The sequence below is a fragment of the Bos indicus x Bos taurus genome, chromosome 20 (assembly GCF_003369695.1).
Source record: "Bos indicus x Bos taurus breed Angus x Brahman F1 hybrid chromosome 20, Bos_hybrid_MaternalHap_v2.0, whole genome shotgun sequence".
Lineage (NCBI taxonomy): Eukaryota > Metazoa > Chordata > Mammalia > Artiodactyla > Bovidae > Bos > Bos indicus x Bos taurus.
Window position 1 is genome coordinate 31,397,024 of NC_040095.1, and position 12,201 is coordinate 31,409,224.

Below are 12,201 nucleotides of genomic sequence, written 5' to 3' on the forward strand. Positions count from 1 at the left end.
AGTGACCCATAGTAAGCCCCACGTGACTGGATCATTCATTCATTCCTGGGGGGGGGGGGGGGGGAGGCGGGGAATGACATTTTGAGAATGAGATAGTCCAAATTTACTCATTCTTTTCTCTCAAAAGAGAGATTAGGATTAAGGATTAGGGAAGGGTTTAAATAGCTGCAGGGGTAAATGTCGCTCAGTCGTGTCCCACTCTTCGGAACTCCATGGACTGTAGTCCATGGAATTCTCCAGGCCAGAAGAGTGGGTAGCCGTTCCCTTCTCCAGGGGATCTTCCCAACCAGGCATCTAACCCAGGTCACCCACATTGCAGGCGGATTCTTTACCAGCTGAGCCACCAGGGAAGCCCAAGAATACTGGAGTGGGTAGCCTATCCCTTCTCCAGGGGATCTTCCTGATCCAGGATTCGAACCGGGGTCTGCTATACTGCAGAGGGATTCTTTACCAGCTGACCTACCAGGGATCTGGGCTTCCCTGATGGCTCAGACGGTAAAGGACCCTCCTGCCAATGCAGGAAACACAAATTAGATCCCGGGGTTGGGAAGATCCCCTGGAGAAGAAAATGACAACCCACTCCAGTATTCTTGCCTGGAGAATCCCATTGACAGAGGAGCCTGGTGGGCTACAGTCCATGGGGTCACAAAGAGTCAGACACGGCTGAGCGACTAACACTTTCAAGGGTAAATGTAATGATTATTTCAGCAGATATTTATTAAGAGCCGACATTGTCTTAGGCACTCTTTAGTGTTGGTCACTCAGTCATGTCCAACTCTTTGTGACCCCACGGGCTGTAGCCCACCAGGTTCCTCTGCTCCATGGATTTCTCTCCAGGCAGGAATACTGGAGTGGGTTGCCATTTCCTTTTCCAGGGGATCTTCCCAACCCAGGGAATGAACCGGAGTTTAGAGCCATCAGGGAAGCCTAGGCACTATTTAAGGGACTAGGAATTCCAGTGGTGAACAAGGCAAATGTGGTTTCTGCCTTCCTGATCTGAGTGTGATAGAGTAAATAGACATTACTGAACAGTGAATTTCCTGGTGCCGACTGCTGAGTGTTATGAGACAGAACAAGATAATCTGGAGGTCAAGGAAAACTAGTGATATATATGAAGTCTGAGTGTTCTTAGTCAATAACATGCTGAGGTATGGGAGAGACTAAAGCTCTCTGGAGCTGAAGGAATGTTGCTGGGCAGACCCACAAGGGCCTTGTAAACAGTGTTAAAGGCATAGAGTTTCTCATGATGGCAAAGGGAAGTCTTGAAGATTGAGCGAGATAGTGACATCATAAATTTTACTTTGTAAAGAGAATTCTGTGGAGAATAAATGAGATGAAATAGAAGTAGAGATTAGTTGGGAGATTGTTAGTAATCTAGATGAAACCATGGTGGCAAATGAGATTAGAAATTTGACAGAGGGAATTGCCTGGTGGTGCAGTGGTTAGGGGCTTGCCCTAGTGATAACCTGACTGCCAGTGCTGGAGACATAAGAGATCTGGGTTTGATCCCTGGGTCGGGAAGATACCCTGGAAGGGGAAATGGCAACCCACTCCAGTATTCTTGCCTGGAGGATTCCGTGGACAGAGGAGCCTGATGGGGCTACAGTCCATGAGGTTGCAAAGTTGATTGCAACTGAGTGACTTCCACTCGCTCACTCCATTGGTTAGGACTCCACTCTTCACTGAAGGGGCTGTGGGTCTGATCCCTGGTGGGGGAATTGAGCCACTTGGTGAGGCAAAAAAAAAAAAGACAAGGAAGGCATTTTACATTTGGATCTGTATAGAGCTTGGAAGAGAGAGCTAACCTTAGAGATCTGGAAAATTTTAGCATAAAATGGCTATTAAAGCCATGGGAAATGATGAGATAGTTTTAGGGCAATCTGTGGGGATGATGGACTAGTGGAGTGGTTTGTAGATTAACTTGAACTCCTGGTGTTTTAATATTATTATCATCATTATTATTTACAGAGTTTTTAAGATGAAGAAATTGCACCTAGAAATAGGCATTTTAGAAATTCCAATCTATATGGCTGCTTTCCTATAAAACAACTAGATTAAGCCAAACAGAGATTGCCATCTCTCCATGGAATTTGGACTATCCAGTTCACCACAGCCCCCACCACTTTTGAGAGTCTTAGACCCAGTGAATGTCATTCCTTTTTACCTGCCTTTTTCTTAAAGCATTTGAATTTGGACTTTTGGCCTACAGGGTCAGAATGGACATGGGTGAAGGACTTTATACCTAAGAAGTATCAATGTTTATAGGCTTAGCAGTAAAGAAAAAACCTGAAAAGACAGTATGGCAGCTGGAGAAAGGAAAAGCAGAGGAGTATGACATCAAGGAGGTCAGTGTTTCAAAGAGATGGTATGATCAGCAGTGCCAAATGCTGCAAAGTGCTTAAGCTAAGTAAAGATTAGGAACGTTCCATGGTGGGTAGGGGAGTACAGGAATAAATAAGCAGGTTAAGGAATAGTTAGGAAAATAAATTGAGTTGGCAATGATCAAACTGTCATTAAAAAATGAGAGAGGAAAGAAAGGACTATTTGCAGAGGGTGATATGTCAAGCCAGTTTTAGTTTTTGTGTTTTGGGATGAGAGAATCTTAACGTAAATGCTGACAGAGAAGAATCCAGCCGAGAGGAAGATGACAAAATATATGAAAAACCCCCCTGAGATGCAGGAGCCCCAGGAAACGCAGGTTCGATCCCTAGGTCGGGAAGATTCCCCTGGAGGAGGGCATGGCAATCCACTCCAGTATTCTTGCCTGGAGAATCCCATGGACAGAGGAGCCTGGTGGGCTACAGTCCATGGAGTCTCAAAGAGGTGGACATGACTGAAGCGACTTAGCACACAGGCACCTTAATTAAAAATAACTTTGTTGCTTTAAAAATACCAATCATCATCTGACATATCACAAATCTTAAGCTTATTATTATTTTTTAATTATCGGAAATGCAATAAAATGAGGTATGTCTGTCCTAGGAGGCATAATCATTGGTAGCAATCTTAGAAGCTGCCTACTACAGAACAGAATGGAAAGATTCGAAATGGATCTAGGACATAATATCACAGTAGCATCAGTGGGATCTGGTAGAAGTTCGTGACCTTGAATTTATATGATAGCAGTTTCTCAGACATTGAGATTTCTTCCAGAAGTGTTTAGTAATCAGGTACCTACAAGGATAATAAGATTGAAGACCTAAGAATGAAGTTAGTGTTAAAACACAGTTCTCTGTGGTGCAGGCTTTGTGTCAGTTAATAATTATCAGGTGTTCTCTGGAGTGAAAATGGATTGTTCAAACTTAAGGAGAGTTGGCAAAATCAAGGTAGTTCTGGCTACCATATCCCTGTGTCTGTTTCAAGGCAACATTGGGAAGGAGATAGTCTTGTGTTTAAGACTTTGGTTTGAAGATAGCCTGGGCTGAAGTCTTAGTTCAACTTAATAGTGGGGTGAAAGTCGCTCAGTCATGCCCGACTCTTTGCGACCCCACAGATTATACAGTCCATGGAATTCTCCAGGCCAGAATACTGGAGTGGGTAGCCTTTCCCTTCTCCAGGGGGTCTTTCCAACCAGGGATCAAACCAGGGTGACTTTGGGCAAATTGTTTAACTTCATCAATATTCCATTTCCTCACCTTTAGAATAGTGTTGTTGTGAAAAGCAAATGAGAAAATACATGGGAAGCACTTATATTAACTTTAGTACCTGTACACAGCAACCTTTAATTACATGATCTTCATTATTATGCCCCAGTATAAAGTTTGTATTCTATTTGCTAGCTGCTAAAATTTTTTAAAAACTACTTATGGGTCAAAAAATGAAATCTTTGGAAATTCCCAGGTGATCCTGTGATTAGGTCTTGGCACTTTCATTGCTTGGCCCTGGGGTTCAATATCTGATCTGGGAACTAAGATCCCACAAGTTGCATGGTGCGGCCAAAAAAAGAGAAATTGTTTTATGGTTACCGAAATGAACTAAAACTCTGGGATATCCCCAATGAGCCCACAGATACAGCAAGCTGAAAAAGGGATCCTGACAAGTCCAGACTTTTCAGAGGGGCCTTTAATACTTTACATATGCTACAGATACCTAGAGTTATTTCCTCCTTTTCTTCCTTCAGGCAATGTGTTGGAACCAGGATGATAATATGCACTTGAGAACAGTTACTTAGTTGCTTCTCAGCTTGTAGATGATGGCCTTGATTCTTGCAGTAAACTCTAATGTTGGCTTGGAAACTTTAAACTAGGAGCGTACTCAGTCATTCCTGTGGAGCTGAGAAAGAAGACAGAACAGCCTCAGGTGGCAAAAATCCCAGAAGATAGCAGGCTAAGCAGGGGATGACACACCAGGTCTAGAAATTTCTTTTCAGCATTATTGTCCCAAGTGGCTGCTAAATCTTGAGTGTTCAAGTTTAACTCTGGTCCTGTCTTGGAATAACAACAATATGAAATGTATTAGCATGCAGATGTGGAAGTGGTTACTATTCTCCTGGAAGTTGGAGAAACTCCCAAATGTTTATGTTGTCAAAGGGTCCTTTAGGATCCAAGTGTTGCTGCTCTCATTTTTAAATTTTTCTTGCAAACAAGGAACTTACTGAACCCTCCCTGGTCTCACTGTGGATCTTCCTCTTTTCCTTAACTTCTTAATGTTGGAGTACCCCTGTGTATTACTTAGTCATTTCAATATATTTGGAATTAAATCTATCATGGTAACATTTGTTTTCTATTTGTCTTACTTTTCTGTGTTACTTCTGTCTCATTTCTTACATTATTTTGGATTAATGTTTTTCTCAATTATTCCAGCCTCTATGATGACTTCCAAACAGGACTGGAAGTAGGGTGAAGTGAAGGAGGTGATTGCCTAAATTTCCAAATTTAAGAGGGGATCAAAACTCAGAAATCAAGGCAAATAATATTCTTACACATTGTTTTTAGAAAGCATAATGAATGAAAGACTTCCACTGCCAGAGAGTAGATGTGCCTTTCACTATTTCTCTCATTAAGCACAACAGCAACAAAACAAACCCTATACCTTATGTAAAAAACAAACATACCAAGACTCTGAAAGAAAAACAGAAAAAGAAGGCTGAGTTGGGATCTCAGAATCTGAGAAACAACACACTGCTAAGTTTCTGGAATTTTCTTTTGGCCTCTACATCCCAGATTTGTAGGCAAAGAACCCAGCAAATCAGAGGTGCCAGTGAGCCTAAGGGAAAAAAAGCCTGCTAAACAAAACCCTGCTGTCCCTAGTTGAAGCACCAAGAAAGGGGCAGCTTCACAAGACAAAACTTTTAGGGAAAAAAAAACAAAACTGCTCTATTGAAGCCAAAACATCACAGGAAAGAATATGGTCCCATCCCTACCCACAGCAGCAAAGCTGAGTGAGGAGCCTAAACGTTTGCAGTCTCAGGGCCATAATGAGGAACCCCTATTCCTCTTCTCTGATGTGGTGGTGTCAGAGAAGGCCAAACAGGAGCCCAGATTTTTATTCACACCCAGAAGTAACAAAGTCCCCGTAGCTCTTTCCCTGGGGTGATGTTACAGGAGACCTTGTGGGGCATCAGGACTCTCACCATTATTCAGCAGTAAGAGGCCACCCCCATGGCCTTGTCAGTAAAGACCACGGAGGGAGCCAGAACATCCGTTCCTGCCCAGTAATGACAAGGATCAACCTCCTCCTTGGGTGTTGTGGAGGCCAAGTGAGGAACCTGGACTTCTACCTCCATTGAGCAGTAATAAGGTGCCCTTTTCCTTTGCAGGAGCTGTGTCATTAAACAAACAAACAAACAAACAGTCAAAACAGAAGGTTTAAATAAAATGCAGAGTCTTATAACTTGTAAAATATCCAAGTTTCAATTTAGAAAGTTATTCATCCTAAGGGGGAAAAAATCACTTATTCTACTAAGCAAGAACCAATAGATTTCAAACTATTTTCAATCAATAGGTGCCAACAAAAAAATGACAGAGATGTAAGAATGAGTAGACCATTTTATCCATGATGAAAATGTTTCAAGAAGCAATTATGAACATGGGTGAAATAAATGAAGAAAATGACAAAGCCTCAGCAAAGTAATAGAAGATATAAAGAAGAACCAAATGGAAATTTGAGAACTAAAAATTCAGTAACTGAAATAGAAAGCTCTACAGATGGGTTCAGCAGAACTAAGAGTATAGAGGAAAGAATCAGTGAATTGGAAGATGGAAGAATCAAAAAATAACCCAATTTGAAGAACAGAGAGAAGAAGAAAAGTTAAAAAGAAGAAAGAAAGAGAGAACAGAGCTTTAGCAATCTATGGGGACTACAGCAAAAGATTTAACATTCATGTCAGCAGAGACCCAAAAGGAAAGAAGAAAGAGTGAGGCTAAAAAAGTATCAATACTTGAAGAACTAATGGCTGAAAACGTCTCAAACTGGATAAGAGGTGTAAACATACGGATTCAAGATGATGAGCAAACTCCAATCAGGTAAGTCAAAAGAAATCAAAATCAAGATACATCATAATTAAACTTATGAAGCCTAAAGACAAATTCTTAAAAGCAGCCAGAAAAGAAGTAAAAACTTATATGCTATGCTAAGTCACTTCAGTCGTGTCCGACTCTGTGTGACCCCATAGACGGCAGCCCACCAGGTTCCCCCATCCCTGGGATTCTCCAGGCAAGAACACTGGAGTGGGCTGCCATTTCCGTCTCCAATGCATGAAAGTGAAAAGTGAAAGCGAAGTCGCGAAGTCGTGTCCGACTCTTAGCGACCCCTTGGATTTCAGCCTAACAGGCTCCTCCGTCCATGGGATTTTCCAAGCAAGAGTACTGGAGTGGGGTGCCATTGCCTTAAGGGAAAAACAATTCAGATGACCATAGATTTCTCATCAGGCATCAGAATGTCAGAGGGATGTGGCATAATATTTTTCATATTCCTTCTGTTCTATTTGCTGGCTCCTTTTGAGTTTCCAAATACATATATATTAGACTTTCTATTTGCATTCTCGATGTTTTTTTCTTTTTTCTTTTTTTAACCTCTTCTGTATTTTCCATCTCTTGCCTTTTCTCCTTGCTTTCACATGGACATTCTCTTCTGATCTTGCAGCTCACTGATTGTCTGCTCAAGTGTGTCTAATCTTTTAATTTATTGAGTTCTTAATTTGGTTGTTATTTATTTTTAGTTATTTTTACCTTTTTGTTACCATTTCAAATTCTCTAAGTTTCTCACTCTTGTCTTTAATTTTCTTGTACACATTAAGAGTGGTTACTTTACAGTCTATATCTCATTGTCTGGAAACTCTATTTCTTTGTTGCTTCTCTTGATTTTTTTATCATGTTGTTTTATTTCCTTATTTCTTAATTATTTTTTCTTGAATGCTGATATTATGTGTGAAAATTTTTATAAATAATTTGAGGCATACAATGACTTTATCTTCCTCCATGAAGTGATTTACTTTTGCATTTGGCAGGCAGCTAGGGACATTGGTAACTGTGATAAGCATTTCCAGTGTTAGAGATGATTCAAACTTTGACTTCTTGCCCTTTGAGGAATAATCTACTCCCTGTTCTCTTTTTTCTAGGGGATAGGTTCTTCTGGTGGCTCAGATGGTAAGGAACCTGGTTGTAATGTGGGAGACCCTGGTTCAATCCCGGGGCAGTAAGATCTCCTGGAAAAGGGACTGGCTGCCCACTGCAGTATTCTTGCCTGGAGAATTCCATGGACAGAGAAGCTTGGTGGGCTACAGTCTGATTATGTATCTGTGGTACACTTTGGGGCTTCTGTGGTGGTTCAGACTGTAAAGAATCCGCCTGTAATGCAGGAGACCTAGGTTTGATCCCTGAGTTGGGAAGATTCCCTGGAGGAGGGCATAACAACCCACTGGTATTCTTGCCTAGAGAATCCCATGGACAGAGGAGCCAGGCGGGCTACAGTCCATGGGGTCACAAAGAGTCAGAAACGACTGAGTGACTACGCACAACATAGGTTCTTGAAGAAGTGAAGTGAAGTCCTCAGTCCTGTCTGACTCTTGGCCACCCCGTGGACTGTAGCCCACCAGGCTCCTCCGTCCATGAGATTCCATGAGTTAAGATCTTAACTCACATCAAATCCTCTTCTTTGTTAGTATGTGGATTTGTTCTCATTGCTCATTTCTGGAATGTTTCACCAACCACGTATCAGATCAGATCAGATCAGTCGCTCAGTCGTGTCCGACTCTTTTCGACCCCATGAATTGCAGCACTCCAGGCCTCCCTGTCCATCACCAACTCCCGGAGTTCACTCAGACTCACGTCCATCGAGTCAGTGATGCCATCCAGCCATCTCATCCTCTGTCATCCCCTTCTCCTCTTGCCCCCAATCCCTCCCAGCATCAGAGTCTTTTCCAATGAGTCAACTCTTCGCATGTGGTAGCCAAAGTACTGGAGTTTCAGCTTTAGCATCATTCCTTCCAAAGAAATCCCAGGGCTGATCTCCTTCAGAATGGACTGGTTGGATCTCCTTGCAGTCCAAGGGACTCTCAAGAGTCTTCTCCAACACTACAGTTCAAAAGCATCAATACTTCAGCACTCAGCCTTCTTCACAGTCCAACTCTCACATCCATACATGACCACAGGAAAAACCATAGCCTTGACTAGACGGACCTTTGTTGGCAAAGTAATGTCTCTGCTTTTGAATATGCTATCTAGGTTGGTCATAACTTTCCTTCCAAGGAGTAAGCATCTTTTAATTTCATGGCTGCAATCACCATCTGCAGTGATTTTGGAGCCCAGAAAAATAAAGTCTGACACTGTTTCCACTGTTTCCATCTGGTCCACATCCATGAAGTGATGGGACCAGATGCCATGATCTTTGTTTTCTGAATGTTGAGCTTTAAGCCAACTTTTTCACTCTCCTCTTTCACTTTCATCAAGAGGCTTTTTAATTCCTCTTCACTTTCTGCCATAAGGGTGGTGTCATCTGCGTATCTGAGGTTATTGATATTTCTCCCGGCAATCTTGATTCCAGCTTGTGTTTCTTCCAGTCCAGCGTTTCTCATGATGTACTTTGCATAGAAGTTAAATAAGCAGAGTGACAATATACAGCCTTGATGTACTCCTTTTCCTATTTGGAACCAGTCTGTTGTTCCATGTCCAGTTCTAACTGTTGCCTCCTGACCTGCATACAAATTTCTCAAGAGGCAGATCAGGTGGTCTGGTATTCCCATCTCTGAGAATTTTCCACAGTTTATTGTGATCCACATAGTCAAAGGCTTTGGCATAGTCAATAAAGCAGAAATAGATGTTTTTCTGGAACTCTCTTGCTTTTTCCATGATCCAGTGGATGTTGGCATTGTGATCTCTGGTTCCTCTGCCTTTTCTAAAACCAGCTTGAACATCAGGAAGTTATCACCAAAGACTTCTTTAAATATTCCATAACACTCTATGCTGGTAATATTTTGTCCTTCCTTGAGCCAGACAGTATTAAAGGGGAAGTAATGCCTATGTCCAGGCTACCCTGATAGTGATTGTGATAAATGAGAGGTTTTTTTTAGGTCTAAGTGAAAATCTCTGAGTTAGAGTAAGGGCACATGGGTTTACTGTGAGACTCCCTCAGTCGCCACCATGTGGTACTTCCTTTTGTAAGCTTTAGAGCCCAGAGCTTAATTTTATTGATAAAGACAGCACTTTCTTATATGTTCACTGATTTCTTCTGAATCTTTTAAACACCTATTTTGGTTTTTTCCCTCTGAGGATCAGTCAAACAGAGTCCAGCAGTTGATGTCAGTCAAAAAATATACATATACATATATATAACATTATAGTGGGTATAAAGAAAGACATTGAGGATTGTGTTGTGTGACCAGTCTGTTTATAACCTGTAGTAGGGAGGAGACCTGGGATGGTCATAGAGACTCTTAATTTGGAGGTACTTCCACCCAAATAATTTGTCTTTCCCCAAAACACTCATGACTGATAATTGCACTTCATAAGATGACATCAACTAGAAGAAAAGTGGTAAAGTAACTTTTTCAATACATTTTGAACTTTTATTGAAATAAAATGATAGGAGTAGCAGAATGGGACATGGGAATTAATTGAAAACTGAACAGTAAATGGAGTGAAAAATTTTAGCATTTTTCCCCTGAGAACTAAAGTATTTCATTTAGTATCTGTTACTGACCAAACCATTGTTGTTGTGGCCACTGGTTTGTTTTTTTTTTTTTTTGAAAGATGCACATGCTGTGCTTAAGAAAGCTTCAGGTTCACCTAATACTGAAATAGCCTGTTAATGTGTCTCTGTCTCCCCTTAGGTTGGAAGTTTTTTGAGGATTGAGACTATGTCTTCTCTGTGGGCTCTCAGGTATCAACAGGGCACAGCCTCTCTCATTTTTGGAGGTTTCTGGCATATTAAAGCATCAAGAAATCCTGAAACAGGTTTCCAAAAATGGTAGCCTATTTTAAAGTGTTGATTTAACAAATTTCTGATTTTTGTAAGTTAAAGTATAATATAATATAGTTATGCTTTCCGCCCAAAATGGCAGGAGAAAGAAGATAATTGATAGTGCCAAACAGGGACAAAAAGTTAAAGTTGTAAAATCACCATCTTGCATTGTTGTCACTGTAGCTCTGTCTCTGAGGCCTTTCAAGTATATGAAGTCTCAATTCAGATGGACTCCTGCTTCCTCTGACTCCAACTCTTGCATTGGCCTTGGTCATATTCATCATCATACCAGGAGCCTAGCACTCTTTGTGAACCTATAGACTCTAGCCTGCCAGGATCCTCTGTCTGTAGGATTCTTCAGAGTGCGTTGCCATGCCCTCCTCCAGGGAATCTTTCCAACCCAGGGACCGAACCTGCATCTCCTGTGGCTGCTGAATTGCAGGTGGATTCTTTGCCATCGAGCCACTGGGGTAGCCATTTCATATAGAGTAGTGTGTGTATGTCAACCCCACCCCCCCACTTTGTTGCTCCCCACTCACTCCCTGGTAACCGTAAGTTTGTTTTCTATATCTGCAACTCTATTTCTGTTTTGTAGATAAGTTCATTTGTACCTTTTTCAAGAGTCCACATATAAGCAATATCATGTTATATTTCTCTTTCTCTGTCTGACTTCACTTGGTATGACAATTGCTAGGTGCATCCATGTTGCTGCAAATAGCATTATTTTGTTCTTTTTTTATGTCTGAGTAACGTGTATGGACAGAGAAGGCAATGGCACCCCACTCCAGTACTCTTGCCTGGAAAATCCCATGGACAGAGGAGCCTGGTAGGCTGCAGTCCATGAGGTCGCTAGAGTCAGACACGACTGAGCAACTTCACTTTCACTTTTCACTTTCATGCATTGGAGAAGGAAATGGCAACCCACTCCAGTGTTCTTGTCTGGAGAATCCCAGGGACGGGGGAGCCTGGTGGGCTGCTGTCTATGGGGTCACACAGAGTCAGACACGACTGAAGCGATTTAGCAGCAGCAGCAACGTGTATGGAAATGTGAAAGACCATGAATAGGCAAACTAATCTTGAGAAAGAAAAATGGATCTGGAGGAATCAGGCTCCCTGACTTCAGACTAAACTAAGAAGTTACAGTAATCAAAACAGTATAGTACTGGCACACACACACACACAGAAATGTAGATCAATGAAACAGGATAGAGACCAGAGATAAACCCATGCACCTATGGTCACCTAATCTATGACAAAGGAGGCAAGAATATACAATGGAGAAAAGGTAGTCTGTTAAATAAGTATCGATGGGAAAATTGGACAGCTGCATAAATGAATAAAGTTAGAACACTCCCTAACACCACACACAAAAATAAACTCAAAATGGATTACAGACCTAAATGTAAGGCTGGATTCTATGAAACTCTTAGAAGAAAACATAGGTAAAACTGTCTTTAACGTAAATCACAGCAAGACCTTTTTCAATCCACCTCTTAGAGTAATGAAAAAAAATACAGAACCAATTTAAACTTAAAAGATTTTGCACAGCAAAGGAAACCATAAACAAAACAAAAAGAGAACCTTCAGTATAGGATAAAATATTTGCAAAAGAAGCAAACAATAAAGGATTAATCTCCAAAAATATACAGCTTAAATAGCTCAAAAAAAAATCCAATAAAAAAAATAGGCCCAAGATCTAAGTAGACATTTCTCCAAAGAAGACATATAAATAGTAAACAATCACATGAAAAGATGCTCAACATTACTAATCATTCAGTTCAGTTCAGTCGCTCAGTTGTGTCC

At 41.3% G+C, this 12,201-nt stretch overlaps 1 pseudogene; it reads left to right on the top strand.

Moving 5' to 3' along the window:
• LOC113878847 overlaps positions 1 to 12,201 on the top strand; it is a 31,932-nt pseudogene that overhangs the window by 969 nt on the left and 18,762 nt on the right.